The following is a 17,511-nucleotide window of genomic DNA, read 5'->3' as shown; positions in this document are numbered from 1 at the left end:
TGGTGGGGGCAGCTCCAAGGTTGGTACCTGATCCTGGTCAGATGTGCTTTTTGACTTCTCGGGTAGAGGGGGCCTCACCCGTGGAGGTAGGGGGAACAAAGGTACGTTTGGTGGAGGACGCATGGTGGGAGCTGAAATCTAAGAAGAATCCCCTTGATAACATGGTTTGGGCTCGGTTTGTGGACATCTTTGCAGGCTCGGATGCAGACGGTGCACTCAACAAATTATGGTTATCTCTTCTTCACTCCATTCCACAGCTGGTGAAGATTTCTTCTAAAGATACTGCTCTGGTCATCCGGACACATCCTAGAAGGTTATCTGGGGAATGACCTCTTGATTGGGCATCTTTTCATTCTAGAGCAGTAGCTGAAGAGGTTCTGAAATCACTAGATGACCTTAGGCGCTCAGGCATCGTTGTTTATGCTAAGCTGATACATCAGCAGGATTTCCAGTCGGAGCACCCATTGTCCGCTTTCAGTTGTGGGATCAGGTAGAATTGTTAATCTTCTTCTTTAACAAACTCCGTTTATCTGGCTGTGGTCGCGGAAAGCTGTCCTGGCTTTGGGAGGGCACAGCTATTTGTGGTGAAGAAGGACCAGGGCAGACAAATTTTTTCCAACCGTGCGGAGCTGGCTGATAAGATTGAAACGAACTGGAATTGGATTGCCGGGGCACTTAACTTAAAAAGGGCGTTCTCAAAACCTGTATTCCATAATTCGCGATTCCTTAGGGTTTCATTTTTTGCCCTGGAACATAGCTGAGCTGAAAAGGAACTTTGAGAAAACGGAGGACTGTGTTTTGCCAGAATATGTTGTTTTTAGCTCGAGGGCAGTGAAGGGGTACTTTGGGCCACCGTCTGGAGGTCTTGCAGTTTTGGTAGCAGTGGACTATGATATAGTGGTGTCTGGTATCTCCAGGGCTTGTGCAAACCTTTTAGTTTAATCATTGTCAGGCTTACCCACATTTTCGTCTGCGGGAAGGGGCCAAATGAGGGGCTTCAGACATAACTATTACATACCTTACCCCAAATGTTTGTAAAGAGAATCAGTTTAAGGAGCTGGCACGCTTATTAGATACGATAAAGAGGGTTTCCCCGGTGCCTATTTTGTTGGTGGGTGATTTAAATGCAAAAATCTCATTAGGGCAAATGAGGGATAGCACTCAAGGAGCAAAAGAAAGTGCATTGAATATCCCAGTCAGGTATGGGGGAGCCAGAGAGGGGAAGTGGAAGGCAGGCAACTAGGGAATCTGCTAGATAGCTTTAACCTGACAATTATTCGTGGTAGGTGTGCAGGGGATCAGTCGGCTCAATTAACATTTGACAATGGGAGGGTAAAGTCCCTGACTGATTATGCAATTATCTCTCCAGAGCATTTTGAGATGATGATGGATCTTTCGGTAAGGGCTCTTGAAGGTAGCGACCATAATCCTTTTATTATCTCACTGGCCAGAGTGGCTACACCAAGGCATCAGTGGCCTAATGGTTTGCACCTACACTGCAAGAATAACCATAGAATAGTGTGGTCTGCCAAATTAAAATGCCATAGCATAAATACTATGATGGAGTTGCTAGAGTTGCAAGTCAGTTCACCCACACATCACGTAGTCCAGGATTTTGACAACATTATCTCCTCCATAAGGGTTTTGGCAGGTCTTGGGTTGAATAAAAGACCGGCAAGGCCATGCAGAGCCTTGAAATATCTTGGGGCAAAGCTTAATAAGAAAATACGAGAGGCATTTAGGGTAGGGGGAGCCCACAGGAATAGTCAGATCAAACAGCATAGAAAAGATTTTGGGAAACCAATGAGGCATATTAAGTGGAGAGGAAGAGAGAACCTTTAGACAAGGCGGCAACCTAAAACGCTTTTGGTGGGTTTTAAATGACACACTTGGACTAGCTAAACAAACAACAGCAGGCTTAATATTTGAAGAAACCTGGGTCAGCTATAGCACACTTGTACAAAGCACCAGATCACAGGGGAAGGGTTGAGGGTACATGGTTGATGAGCATGCCTGGCGAAGGGAGGGAGGGAGAGAGTATTCCTCTCCCTACAGTCAGCGAGATTGTGGCAGTGATCAAGGGCCTGAAAAGCTTGAGGGCGCAAAGTCTAGATGGTATTCCTTCAGACATCATTAAACCTAATCTCAGCTGTGGACACAGACCCTGGGACCTCTGATTGAGGAAATATTAGAGGGGCATGAAGTGCCTATAATACCTGGAAAGGTAGCATTAGAGTGCCTTTGCTTAAAAAGGGGGCTAGGTCCCTGCCCTCTAATTATCGCATGATTACACTGTTGGATATCCCAAGTAAAATGTATGCAAGGTTATTAAAAGATTATTAGAAGATTGGGCATGCTCAGCTAGAATTCTTCCTTTGGCCCAAATGGGCTGTAGGAAAGGGTATTCAACAACAGATGGTTCAGTGATATTAAAATTGATGGCTGGAAATTATGCCCTTAAGATAAGCAGACACTTTACATGTTGTATATAGATTTAACAACGACACCATGAATAGATCTCTTTTATGGCCAAAAGTTGACCAAATGAAAATGTCCAAGGGGTCTTTTGAAATTGATAGTCCAGCTCCATGAGGATTCATGGACTACAGTCGAGCTAGGGGCCAATGGGGATTTGTCCAAAAAGATCAGTACCCCCAATGGGTTGAGGCAAGGGTGTATTTCGGCTCTGCTGTTGTTTTCAATCTATAGCAGAGGCTGTCGGAGCCTTAACTCGGGTCAGGTGTTTTTCCCCTAAGCTATGGACCGACCCTAATGCTATGCTGTTTTATGCAGATGACACTGTGTTACTAGACCTAACATGAGTTGGCTTGCAGCGGCTATGAGAGGCCCTTTCACTTCATTGCAAAATAAACGATCTAAGGATAAATACGGCCAAAACCAAGTTTATGGTTTTCTCAAAAGACAAGGCTCCGGGGTTCAGGTGATGGCTGCATGGTACGCAAATGGAAGTGGTCAAGGAATACAGATATTTAGGCCTGTTACAAAGACACAACCTGGACTTTGGGGCTCATGTTTCATTGCAAAAATCTAGTGCCAAGTCGACTCCAGGTGCGCTGCAGCGATTGGATGCCACTTTGAGCCATAAGTCTGTTGAAGCGCTGAGAGAGGCGTATAATGCAAAAGTTGTTCTTCTGTTGCTGTACGGCTGCAAGGTTTTGCTAGTAAAACAGGTTAAGTGCATGCATACTATATAAACAATCATGTGGAAAAGATGGCTAGGGCTGTCCAGGGGCTCAGTGAGTAATGCATTGAAGTACAAGTTACTTACCTTCGGTAACAAAATATCTGGTAGAGACATATTCTAGTTGCAGATTCCTTACCTTAGAATTTTCCCCCAGGTGTCAGACTGGATCTGGAGATTTTTCCTCGAGCAATACCCTTGGGCGTCGGTAGGTGGCGTCGGTCGACTCGGCAGGCGTCATAGTCGCCGTGATGACATCAGGAGTAGTACATAGACGCCGCCCTCGCGCAGTGAAGTCAGTTTCTTTTAATGACTTTCCACGCCAGAGCGCAGAGCCGCTAAAAACACTGAGATTGGTGCGCCAGAGCTAAGGACCTGAAAGAGGGAATCCCTGTCCCTAGAAATCAGTTCGCAAGCGGGGAGGATGGGTGGGCGGTAAGGAATCTGCAACTAGAATATGTCTCTACCAGATATTTTGTTACCGAAGTTAAGTAACTTGTACATCTGATAGAGACTTCTAGTTGCAGATTCCTTACCTTAGAATAGATACCCAAGCAATGCCATCCTCTAAATGGTAATGTATATCCTTCAGGATGTTTTTTGCAGGTTTGTTTGTAAACCAGGTTCTGATTAATTACAAATCCACATGTTACTAATGCATATTTCATAAATGGAACACGCATAAGTATGTCAAATAAGCTGCTGACATCTTTGTAGGGCCTTCAGTTTCTAACCGCGCTGGGCCTACTTAAGGCTTTCACATTCATATGTTGATTGTGTACCATTAGATAGGGAAGAAGCAACATGACAACAGGAGGATGGGAGGGTGGTAGGTGGGAAGGAAGAAGCAACATGGACAAAGGGTTTATAAATGCAATTAAAACACAAAGGGGGTGGGAGGCAAGAAGCAACACATAAGAGAACGTTGGAGGAAAGAAGCAACACAGACTGCCAGGAAGAAGAATGAAAAATAGTTCCTCACTTGCAGCACAAGCAGTAGAAGGACACTTATCAAAATGAAATAATCAGCACTTGGCCGATGCTCCGCATGAAAGAAGAGGAAGTGGAGCTGGCACGTGCTGGTGAATTAGGAGCTTGCAAATAAGTGACAATGAACCCAGCGAATGGTAAACAGTGAAAGGGCTCCAAGACCCTTGTAGTAAACAAAATCTTTCAATCAATAGTGCATGCTCACTGTCTTAGGGGAGACTTAAAAAGTAGTTCCCTAAAAGTGAGGGATGGAAGGATACGGGTCAGTCAAACAGGAGGGTAGTAAAGAGACTGCGCCAGGGTAGGGCTAAATACAAGAAGAGAAAGGCAGTGCATGGGCTGTAAGCCCACTGTAAGTTCTCAATAGGCTTTTTCGCAACAAGTCGGCTTGCGGAGTGTGGCAGGCAAGACCTAATAAGTACAAGGGCCCAGCATTTTCATTAGGAGCCCGCCTCACTACTGTGGACTACAAAGGTACTCCATGCAGTGCTGATTTGCAGCAGCGACATGCAATTACGCAAATCAGACGTCATTAATCTGCCATGAATCATGCTACATTTAGAACACAAATTCCACTGCCCATTTCGTACCATAAGGTCGGCCCTGTTCCCTTCGCCCACTCAGTATGTTTTCTCCTTCTTTTCCTTCATTATCACCGTCATATTCAAGCTTCCAAATACAGATTAAAAGCCAGACCTATTGAATTTGCTTGTGCATGTTCTTAATATATGCAACCTAGTTTATGCAAACATAAATTTTAGTCCATAACAGTCACAAGTTTGCTGACATCATCAGTCTGCAGATCAGGGTGGTTCGGTGAACATGTGCATGAACCTATAGTGTGTAGCTCCTAATGATGTCCCCACCCCCTTGAGAAATGTCGCGAGCGGCCCCTAATGTTGCAGTATGTCGGTGACATTCTTAGGCTGAATGTGGACTCCCGGGTTGTTGTATCTTCCAGCACGGGCTACGAGGGTCTTCAGTAAGCCCCTGTGATTTGCAACTCTGTGTTGTATGTTTGTTGTTTGAAAGTTTATTTGCTGATAGATCTGCTCGCTCCATCCTGTCCTTAAGAGGTTCCCACCTTCCAGCCGACGGCGTGGAGGAAGCGGCATTGGACGCCATGTTTAAATGCTTGCGCTGCCTAATTCTGTCTGGAAAAACAAATAATGAAAATTCTTTCCAAGGACAGAGTGAACCAAAAGAGAGATAAACACAGCTTTTGTTTATCATTCTTAACCCAAGCATCTCTTAAAAGGGTGGCTTTCAGCTGAAAGTAGAACATTTATTTTATGAAGTCAGTGGTGCATGGCCTTCCAGTGCTGCATTACAAAACCTGGGCCAGGTTACTTGGGTGCAGGCTGGCTGGGACAGGTTGAGTAGGGGGAGTGAAAGGGTGTGAAACAGGGATAGGCCTGGCTGCGTTCTGTGTCAAGAAGAGATCTTGTAGCTCATTGTCAAACTGATTTATCATAAGCTCATTTCTCAGACTGTGAGCTAATGACTGATAGCTGGGATCAGGGGGGATGTCTGGCACTGGGACCAGCTTATGGCCTAGAGATGTTCATAAAAGGATGCACATAATTTGAAAACTATTATTTTATAAAAAGAATGTTTGCCAATACCTTTTTTCGAGTGGAAACTGTGCATGATGCTCCTTTCAAGCTTTTCCTCCTCGTTTCAAATTGCCCAGCAGGGCGAGAGGGGCACTGTAATGTCCGGCGACTGTGTTTATCGACATTTCAGATCTCTCCTACATTTCAGCCTTGTTGGTAATTACTGTAACACTTCACGGTATTAATTACACTGTTTTTCATCAGAAGTGTCTATCATGCATTCCTCAGTGGGGAACATGGCAAGGCCAGCAACATGTAAGGGGAGAGGTTGCTTGGTGATGGGGTCCTTTTTTGCTACTTCAGTAGTTCTTACAGTTCTGGAATTTAAGCTATGGGACCCACCTGGTACCCACAGCTTCACTTGAGTTATCAGTGGCAGTTACATGTTACACAGTACTTGAAAGTAGGAGGAATCGGGCTGGATCCCGGTGCTGGCAGCTATTTCTGGGTCGGATCTGGAATCCGGCGGACAAAAGGAAATATGCTAAATTTCTCCTGGTGTCGTTTTGCGACACTGGGATATAATTCAGCAGTTCCCGCACGTTGTCTGCTTTCTGTTTGGAGCAGTAGCCTACAGACAGCGAGGGGGCTTTCTTATTTTTGCTTCCAGTCAGGTACAAATAAAAGCCTGATTTAAAGGGCCATCAACCCTTCTTCAGTTCAAGTATCATCCTGGCTGTGAGTCATCTGGAGCCTAACACCTAGATGCCAATATTATGGTAGGGAACAGAGGTACATAGCTTACCACTTTAGTACTTTAGAGAAACTTTGGCAGGCAGGTTTTTGGCTTTGTTCAAACCACCCCTGCACCTTCCTCCCATCACTAATTTATTTTCTATGTAGTTATTTTACAGTACTGCTCATCCCTGTGTAGGGTGTCTAAGCGCTTTACATCACACACAGGCACACAGTAAGTCATACGTGTCTAAATCCATGTACGGGCAATGTTACTTAAGACAATGGGGGTTATAAAGTGTAGGAATTACATATCGTCCATACTTATTATGTTAAGAGTGAATGGTCAAGAGAGACACAAAGCCAGGATATAAAATATCACAGTGATTGGGGTGTTGGTACAAACAAGAATGTATTCATTCTCAGTAGATCCCTTCTTTGTTATCTTAGAATAACAACAGATGGAGAAAAAAATAAGGAACTAAACCCATGACTTACAGTTTACGTGCAGCTCCTTGGTACAAGTAAATAGATGAGTGTGCTACATTAAGATTGTAACTTATAAGGTGGGCTAACAAAATGATCTCCGTGTCGAAAGCAATAGCCGGCTTTCGTATCCTCATATTATAAATAAGTTTGAACTGCATGGTACATGGCGTTCTTTGCAACAGGCACATAACCCTCTATGCTAATTTATGAGCCAAAACTGTGATTGGTGGTTAATGCAGTTCTGAGAGAGTTCTGTGTTTTTGTCCAGAGTTATATTGCTGCTATTATAATCCCCTCAAAAATGTAGGGCACACAAATATTTTTGCAGCAGGTGTCTCAACCCAGTCAGATATTTTAAAGTTCAGCCTCTTTGTGACCAATTAAGTAATCTAGGACAGATTTGCTGTCAGTTTTTACCCTTGGAGCCAGTTCTTTACAGCAGGTTGTTTTTAAATACATGTAGAAGCGGACTGTCAGATTCTACTTTCCAAGCTCGACCCTTCATGACTTAACCCCATTTGTCTGCCACACCTTGACCTCCAATTTATAGGTTCCTGCAGTAATTCTTTTGAATTGCAGCACTGATGTTGAGCACCTGGTCTGGCATTGGAGTGGGGTTAGGCATATTTGGGTTAACTTAGAATGGGTCATGGGCAAGATTTGGGTGTTGGTAATGGCTGAGGGCCTGATTAGATCCATACGGATTTCCCATCCGCCATTTTACGATCCCCATATGATAGATATCGTGTGATCGCAATAAAGCATCAGGTGGGCTCCTGGTGTTCATTTTGTGACGAAGTATTTCCCTCCGCCCAGGTCGAAACCAGGCCCTGAGTCTATAATTGTGCACAGTCTCTGGGAGCTCTTGTTTTGTGTGCTGCAAGGGGAAAAAGTGTATTTTGCTTGGTTGTCTTTGCGCAGTGCTTCAGCCTGCAAGTTTCTAATGCTCACCTCTGAACATAGTAGGTCCCTTGGAAGTGTTGTATCCTGAAGAGGTTTTGTAAGATCTGTGTATTCTTGAGATCATTTGGAGGCCTTGAGTCATTGGTTTATTAGGGGCCTCCCTATGCCTTGTGGCCCCTCGGGCCCTGATGTTAGTTACCAGGACAGATTAAGAGGTGCAGATATTAGATGCTACCTGCAGGCCTTGCATTTCCAGCCACATGCATGAGGTGTGATTCTAGGCTGCTGTTGGCCTGTGCTTAAAACATTGCTTCTGGTTTTATAGTAACTTCATAGGAAGCGCATTACGGCCGCCTGCACTGTGGTTAGCAATTGTGCAGCGGTCCAGTAGACTGAGCCAAGTGACACTGCAGGGTGACTGTGAGGCGGTGGGTAATGGTGTGGTCAACTTTGAGTCGGCGTTCGTTCGGGTGCCTCGTGTGCCTCCTGATATGCCTGGCATGCCTTGTGTATGTGGCCATTGCTATGGAAGTTCTGTGGCTCTCGGTGCTGTTTCATTGATGTACGTAAGCCCATCTGTGTGCCAGTAAAAGGTATCTGAACTTCACTATCCGCTCTGTTGAGCTGGCCTGAGGGTGTGGATGAATTGAGTTTTGAGTTAATGTGATGTGCTGTTGACCGTGCAGGCGCAGGTGGGCTCCTGGTGTGCATAGCATTCATGCAGTTACATCAGTGGGCGACCGTGTACTGTTCACCATTGACTGTATGTGAAAAGGAGTGGAATGTGTCCGTGGACAAGACGTCGTTCTCCAGGGGTGTGGCAGCCGGATAGACCTAGGGTAATTATTATAGCAGGACTGTCCCACAAAGCGGGAAGTGCCGCTGCAGCAGCCGGCAAGGGTCGTATTCCTAGGCCTGATTTACTATTGAGCGGACGGTATACTCCGTCCCAAATATGACCGACATCCCGTCTGCCATATTACAAGTGCCATTAGATATCATGCAAACTCTAAATCAAGCCTTAAGTTCCGTTTTGAAAGCCAGCCAGTGTCTGATAGATTTGTCATATATCTTCTAACAGCACAATCTCTCTTTCGCTCCTTAGAGTAGTGAATATGAGAATCTTAGTAATCGGCCAAGGATAGATTTTTCAGATCTTTGTTACATATGGAAAGTATGCTTAAAAAAAAAAAAAAAAAAACAGAGGTACATAGATCGTTATAAAGGTCCAAGTACTTTCCTGCGTTGTTTACTCTCCGCTGCCTGCACATTACTCAGTGCCATGATCCCTAGCACAGTGGGGAAAAAACTATTTGTCCCAGCTTAAAAATAACGTGGGTTCAAGCCAAGTATGTTAAATTAAACCCCAAGATAAGGAGTATCTCAGCATCTGGTTGGCCACAATCGGTGGACAAAGCTGTTTCCAAATACCACCTGCTCTGAGCAGTGAGTGAATAAACGCAGGAGGTGGAGAGGGCGCGCAGGGACAGCAGTGGCTCTGGGCGGTTTGGTGCTGCACCTATGTCAGGAAGGGGGGTTGGCCAGGAGCCAGGACCAAGCTGCGCTTCCAGCCCGTCTGGTAAAAGTATGTTTGTGTTTCCACATCAGAAAAGTCTGGGTGCGGGCACACTGGGCTGGTTATATAATTAGGCAGAGCAATATCCCCCCTCGGAATACTGCGCCGCCCATTTTATAATTGGACCCTAATTATGGGGTCTGAAAATCTCAGCATGCAAAGTTCTTTTAGTCATAGGTTCATGGTGGTTTAAGGTGTAACTGGTGGCATGGCATCTCTTGGCAGCTGCTCGTTTGTGCCTGCGGATGTGTTGCATACTATTTGTGTGTGCTCCAAATATTTGCATGTGCACAGTGTTCATGGCTGGGGTCTGTACGTGTGATGTCTGTGCATGGGTGCCTGTACAAGTATGTGTTTTTTGTATGCCTCTGTGTATTGGCTTTGAATAAATGGAAGTCTCTCACAGTTTCTTGTTCTGTCTGCATGTGTGTATATGTTATGGTGTGCACCATGGGTCCCAGACAGCTGGATCCACGTCATATTTTGAGGTTAACCACTATCTATGGAAATGATTTCCATTCAGATACATTTTATGCATATTATCTTTTTTCCCCATTCGGGTAATCTGGCCTTCCTGGACCTACAGTGGGCACCCCTGATGTATGTGTGCATAGACCCTTTGATATTGTATGCAAGCCTGCTGCATTTTTACTGTGCTTTTGGTAAATGTTCACTGATAAATCCCCGTGCCAGCATGCAGGAGCTCAAATCAAATGCACAAAACACTGTCAAGAGACAAAGGGTGAGGAAGCTTTAGTACTTTCAGTCCTATGTATAATACTTGAGTAATATTTTCCAGCGTAGGGTGGTGTATTGGCTTGGAGTCGGAGCAATCCACCAAGGGCAATACTACCTGGGAATGCTCTACCCCCTGGATAATATTGGTATTGTAAAGAAGAACCTCTAAATATAGGTGAAATTCCCTTCTTCCAATCTGTACCCTTTAACTGGCCCTTGCCGCTTCGCAGTGATTGGTCCATCTGTACCTCATCCCTGATGTCGCGCCACAGCTCCGCCTGGTGATACCGGGGTTGCCATCACTTACTAAGGAATCTCATCTTGAAGGGATTTGAAAAGGTTCAATGGAATTCACAAAATTAAAACAGGATAAAACAATAAAATATCACTGGAGTATTAAGAGACTGAAATGATCAGTGTTGCACCTACAGGCCCAGGTATGACCATGTGGAAGCTATCTCCAAGCAGTATCTGCATTGCAAGCTGTTCAAGGCCCTAATCTGTTGTTGAAGGACCCACGTAACACATTTTGTATCATTCCCAGGAATGAAAAACTCTGCAAGAGGTGGTGATGTAATTGATTCCTGGATGAGTTGTAGTTATTCGATTGTCTGCATTTGCCTGTTTGCCTGCATTTGCACATAACCATAAACTGTAACTCGGTAGGTGTTCTGCCAGCAGACATTCCACTTAAAGTAAGGTATGTGTATACAACTATGGATGTGTTTGTTACTGAGGCCCCGTGTGGGTATCCGTATGTCTGTAAGTGGCTGACACTTTGTGTTGTGCATTCTGATGAAGCATTACAGAAGTAGCCATTGCATGGACTGGTCATTCCTATCGGCTGTCAGTCGGTAGCCACCTGGCGGATCCAGAGAAAAGCTCTGTCAGTGGTTTCTAACCTGTGGTCCAGGGATCCTGGGGGGTTCATGAAGTCTCCTCAGGGGGCCCGCGACTACTTAGATAATTCAATAATATTAGCAAATTAGGTCCCCAGCTTTCAGTAATGACTCAGTGGGGGGTCGGTCCCTGGATTCCAATAATGATTCAGTGGGGGGTCCCTGAGTTCCAGTATTGATAAAGTGGGGGTCCACAGAAGTTAAAAGGTTGGGAACCACTGCTCTAGGTCACCCTGCTCTTTAACATTAAACTGGCCAGAAAGTAAAAGGATTGTAAACATCAGAGCGTTAGATTCCCTGATACACAATAATGCTAGATGTATATTTTCCTGTAACTTACAGGGCACACACATCAGCCAGCAATGTTCAAGACAAATGTTTGCTTTCAAACAAAACATATTTTACACCAATAAGATCCTAACTGGGTACTGGATTTCAGTTTAATGCATGCATACTTCACAGCTGCAGTAAAGAATAGCTTCCAGCTGTATGGTTACATATGTACTCCTTGCATACCCAAGCTGAGTAATGAGAACCACATGCGTTAGGAGCACACTTCTCGAAGGGACTTTACATGAAAGACCCAGTCCTAGTAAGCCATTCCTTTCGCGCCGTCTAAATGCTGTGCACAAATGGCTCCAGGTCTGCACTGTTCCCTTACCATGTCTTGTATTTAATTCAACCTTCTCTAAGCTACATTAGAACATTGGAATGTTGGCAGCTCCATTGAAAACAATGGAGTGCTCCGGGCTTTTACTGGCCGGTAAAAGCCCAAACCACCAACATTCCAATCTTCTTTGTTCACAGCAGCAGCTGTGAACAAAGCCTCACAGAGCCTGAGGGGATTTTAATCCCCTCGGACTCTGTGAGGACTTTGTTTTATTTAGGAGAACGTTCTGCCATCTAATGGCAGAATGTTCTAATAGCCTTAGAACCTTCGAACCTTCGGCTCGAGCCTTTAACGCGGGAGCGGGCCTTTAATAGCCGGTAGAGCCCGCTACGGCGGGTTCTAAGGCTATATACATGTTTACCTTCATCTCTGTTAATGTATTTCTGCAAATTTCCCACATCTCATTCCAAAGATCACAATCTCTCCTTTTTTTGATATCCTTGCCACCTAACACTAGCTAATCTCCTCTAACTCATGTTAACCCCGCCAATCATTCTGCATGAACTCACATCTCCCTTGACCCACTAATGATCAGACCTGGCTCCTATCACTTTAATCTTCTACAAATAGACTTTAGTGAATGCATGGAATGTTCTGCTTGAGAGCACTACACTAGTCCCAGTAATCGGCAATAACCAAAAGCATTGAACTAACCACTAACCTTGGGTTCCGGAGCGACGGGCTGACTGGCGTAAAGCACTTCAACACCTCGTTAGGGGTAGAAAGTGCTGTATAAATGCAAAAAACAATACAGTACATTTTTATGAGGAGAATGTGCAGCTTGTCTAATAATTTCTACTAACCTCCCTTCGTCCTAGGGAAGTTTTGAACCTGCAGATGCCACTGTGTTATTCTGAGACAGTCAGCGGTGTGAGGATACTTTAGGCTAGACAGCCAGACTTGACATAACTGGCCACCTACCGGGGGTTAGTTATGTGGTAGGGGGCGGCAACAGTTGTCAGACCAAAGGGCAGCCTTCACCCTTCCTCCTTTGAGTTGTTAATGCCAAATGGGGCTGGCAGGATCTGCCCCTTTCACTTACAGATTATGACAACTGACAGAGGGGTGGGAGAGCGAGATCCCCTTCTGGTGAAAGAGGGGGATAATCACCTTGGTTTAGACCTTCTTGTGATCTTTAAATTAAAGCAGAAGAAAGTGCTGCAAAAGGAGGCAGGAGTAAGGTAAGAAAATAGTTAAAATTTAGGTGCTGGGAATTTTCCAGCCAATGGCTAGACCACAGAAAAAGATTGGCACCTCACCACCCCTCCTCATAACATTCATGAACCTGGTAAGACAACATCTGCTGGAAGAAAAGTGCTCAACGATTCCCGACACCCACTGACATTCTAGTATTAGGACTTCTCTACAAGAGTAAATTGGGTGACCTCCTCTTTGCCTTCTTCTTGCCTCCGGGAACACCTGACTCATGACTCCTGCCTCCAGCAAGAACCAGCTGACCACTGTGGAATGGACCCTGTAGGAGTCCTGACTGGACCGAAACCTAATGCTTGTAGTCTGCACTCAGGACCTTGGGCTGAATGAGTGGCCAAGAAGAACGTTTCTAGCAATTGGAGAAATTTGTTTTTTCCACCAGAAGATGATGAGGACAAGGTGTTGAGGATTGAACTTTGGGTAGGCAAGAAATCAGGTAGAGGTATCCAGCCTGGTGGAGAGTTGCCCAGCCACAGCTTCAAGCCCTGTCTCGCTGTAGGAGTTTGAAAAAAAAAAAGTAAGAAAGTGAAACCTTGTACCGAAATGAGACAGCAAACCTATCCCAGCAGCTAAGCATTCTTTACTATATAATCCAGCTTTGTCGTCCTTGGAGCTTTTGCCAACAAAGCCAACAGCTTCAGCGAGAGCTATGATGTATCTGACTTCAGGGAACCCTCACCATCAACTACTTCCCCTTGGACTTTACCCCTGGCTGGAAGACTTTCACCTCCAAAAAATAGACTGAGGGCTGATTTTGCAATTGGCGCTTTTCACTCTGCCCGTCAGTGTGGTGGAGGACATTACTCTGCCGCCCTGACAGACAGAAGACCTCCATCTTTTAAGTTCGCCACAAACCTGGCGGGGATTTCGGTGTTCTCGGTGGCTCCTGTGAAGACACTGAACATTTGTTGCGTGGCCACGTTATTTAGACGTCTACGCCCCAAAGTATTTTTATTTTCTGTAACAAACTCCCAAAGCAGAAGTTTGTTTTCAATAACAAAAAACTAATGGTCTTCATACCCTGAGAGTTTTCTCTCAGGGTGTGGGGGCCATTATGTGTTTTTTTTTCTTGTTATGACATACATGAAATTGGACATCACAGTCCACTTTAAATAGGAAGAGCAGTCTGATGCCCTTACTCATATGGCCCCCAGTGCATCGGAGTACGTTTTCCAACAGCAAAGCCAGAGGGGGCACCACCATTGGAAAATGGATGCTCCACCCACCTCATAATAAAGCGGGTGGACCGGGCACGTGCATACTCTGTACTCGGTCACATCTGTGACGGCGTACCCTGTCCACCAAACATTAAATCAGGCCCTAAGTCCCAAGGTTAAAACTTTTACCATTGACTGCTTGGTTTATCTGTCCTCTGCTCTACTGTGGTAGATATTAGATATATTCTAGAGTTTCTTTAAACCCTTGTTGATCATGTGTCTAATGGTATCAAATGACTGCACTCTCGTGGGTGCAACACGCAAGGGGGAGAAATGGCGCAGGTGGATGAGACTTCCTCGAGAGGTCCTATGGAGCCCTTTCGACTCACACTAACGAAGTATTGTGCTGTACACCGGCCATAATTGGATGATAACACTAAACTCTACTATTATGCTCTTAATGCACTCCCACTGTAATTGCCAATTTGTATGTGATATACTGTACGATCACTGAATAAAGACAAGTTAAAAAAAAAAGAAAAAAGAAAAATCACTCCTAGGTCCTAGTCAACCACAAACCAATATTTGTCATTGACGCTTCACCTTTCATTAGAACATTGGAATGTTGGGGGCTCCATTCGAGACAATGGAGTGCTCCGGGCTTTTACTGGCTGGTAAAAGCCCAGAGCGTCAACATTCAATGTCCTTTGTTCACAGCAAGAACTGTGAACAAAGGCCTCATGAAGCCCTCAGGCTCTGTGAGGACTTTGTTTTATTTATTAGAAATGTGTGCCCTCTAGTAGCAGAATATTCTAATAGCCTTATAGCCCTTCATAGCTAGGATATACCGGCAATTAAAGTCTCTCTCCCTTGTTAAAGGCCGTCGCCTTCGGCTCGGGCCTTTAACGCTGGAGCTGGCCTTTAATGGCTGGTACAGCTCGCTTCGGCGGGCTCTAGGGCTATATTTGAACATTGGAATGTTGGGAGCTCCATTGGAGACAATGGAGTGCTCTGGGCCTTTACTAGCTGGTAAAAGTCTGGAGCATGAACATTCCAATGTGCTTTGTTCACAGCAAAATCTGTGAACAAAGGTTTCACGGAGTACATTGGCATATTTATCCCCTCGGGCTCTGTGAGGCCTTTGTTTTATTTATTAGAACATTCTGTCCTCTAGTAGCGGAATGTTCTAATGGCCTTATAACCCTTCGTAGCTGGGCTATACCAGCAATTAAAGTCCTGTTCCCTTGCCTTTTAGGCCGGTATAGCCCGTTCCGGCAGGCTCTAAGGCTATATAGGTGCTTTGTGTCTTAAAGCTTTAAGAATGCAAATCTCCGGTTCCCCCATCCGGTTTGATTGTTGTGGTGTCTTTTTGCTTATTACATTTTTCTAAATTAGTTTAGGAGTTTTGTAATGTTGTTTTCTTTGCTTTAAAATTGCTAGTACTGTTTGAATTTAACACATCCGTGGGAAGTTGCTTGCTGCTCATGCCATAGCAGCCAGAGTTTGAGCAGAGTTTCACTGAGCCTTATGCTGAGATCTAATCATGACATATTTACTACAATGGTAAGTGACCTCCCCTCCCTGATTAACAGTCCATTTCATGGTGTTAGTGTAGTGCTGAAGGTGAACTGGTCTATAACCAGACTCATGTGTTGGTTGAGGATAAGATTATCTGATGTTATTTGCCAGTGATGACCAGCATTTCAGTCATTTAAGTCCAGCATAATTAACAATGAATTTTTTTTTCTGAATTGTGCAAGCAAAGTCTGTCCGTGTTTTCACAATTTTCCAGCACAGCTAATACCTTGACAAAACTTTTAAATCAAATAAATAGAAGAGGGACCGGGAGATTACAGGTCCAGTGTACAGCCTCCCAGTGTAAACGTTATTAATCTAAGAGTACACTGTTCCTATCCAGATAGTTTATTAGAGTGAACAGAAATCTCCAGGAGCAAGAACCCTCATGCATCGCAATGGATGACTGGCTTCATCATTGGGACTACTCCTCGTTAGGCTGGTACTGCAATGCCTAACGGGCTCCCCCCATGGGGGAGCTCTTAACCAGGGTGCTCAAATAGTCGCACATCCAAAAACATTTGTTTAGGCTGGGTGCCCACTTTGAAGAACCCAATGTAAATGGAGTGAAATAGAACAAATTAAAATTGGTTCATCATCAACAAATATCACTCATAATTTAATCAGTTTTATGCGATGAAGACCAAGATTAAAAACAAGGCAGAGAGTCCAGGGTGATGAATAATGGTCACCCACTCTCAAAAAAACGAGGATAGACACTATACGGTATCACTCTATAGCAGGTCTACATGTTTCGCGTCCAAGTGGTCCAGCCGGATCCTATGACGCTTCTTCAGGACCAAAAGGAAATCTACTCCAAAATGCCAGAGTTAATATTCAACAATATCTAGGAATAAGTAGTCACTTACTTAGTTCTACTCGTACGAAAAGATCACCCATCCCCAATTTCAGGATAGTGTAACCTACCCTCGAGACCCGTGTCCTAATTGAACAGAGGTCCGACGTTGGACCTCTGTTCAATTAGGACACGGGTCTCGAGGGTAGGTTAATCAGCCTACGTCCAAGGAATGAGAAAATATTAGTTCCTTTTCCTGACCTTGATCCTTTTAACACTATCCTGAAATTGGGGATGGGTGATCTTTTCGTACGAGTAGAACTAAGTAAGTGACTACTTATTCCTAGATATTGTTGAATATTAACTCTGGCATTTTGGAGTAGATTTCCTTTTGGTCCTGAAGAAGCGTCATAGGATCCGGCTGGACCACTTGGACGCGAAACATGTAGACCTGCTATAGAGTGATACCGTATAGTGTCTATCCTCGTTTTTTTGAGAGTGGGTGACCATTATTCATCACCCTGGACTCTCTGCCTTGTTTTTAATCTTGGTCTTCATCGCATAAAACTGATTAAATTATGAGTGATATTTGTTGATGATGAACCAATTTTAATTTGTTCTATTTCACTCCATTTACATTGGGTTCTTCAAAGTGGGCACCCAGCCTAAACAAATGTTTTTGGATGTGCGACTATTTGAGCACCCTGGTTAAGAGCTCCCCCATGGGGGGAGCCCGTTAGGCATTGCAGTACCAGCCTAACGAGGAGTAGTCCCAATGATGAAGCCAGTCATCCATTGCGATGCATGAGGGTTCTTGCTCCTGGAGATTTCTGTTCACTCTAATAAACTATCTGGATAGGAACAGTGTACTCTTAAAACTTTTAAATCTTCAAAATCTAATGATGTCTGTAAACAGTAATATTCCTAATTTCCAAGTGCATTGCATTTGTTTAAAAAATGTTTCTCGGTCATTTTGGGGGCTGCGTGCTCTGCAGAGACTGGCCCTTCAAGGG

The 17,511-nt window shown here is 44.5% G+C and overlaps 1 protein-coding gene across 2 annotated transcripts in view; it reads left to right on the top strand.

Annotated features, from left to right (window-relative positions):
* Positions 1-17,511, top strand: part of EPHX1 (epoxide hydrolase 1) — a 162,579-nt gene that overhangs the window by 93,710 nt on the left and 51,358 nt on the right. The gene's annotated exons all lie outside the window — the stretch shown is intronic.

The sequence above is a fragment of the Pleurodeles waltl genome, chromosome 5 (assembly GCF_031143425.1).
Source record: "Pleurodeles waltl isolate 20211129_DDA chromosome 5, aPleWal1.hap1.20221129, whole genome shotgun sequence".
Classification (NCBI taxonomy): domain Eukaryota; kingdom Metazoa; phylum Chordata; class Amphibia; order Caudata; family Salamandridae; genus Pleurodeles; species Pleurodeles waltl.
The sequence above is the reverse complement of the archived record's forward strand: the minus strand, read 5'-3'. Positions and strand labels throughout refer to the sequence as shown.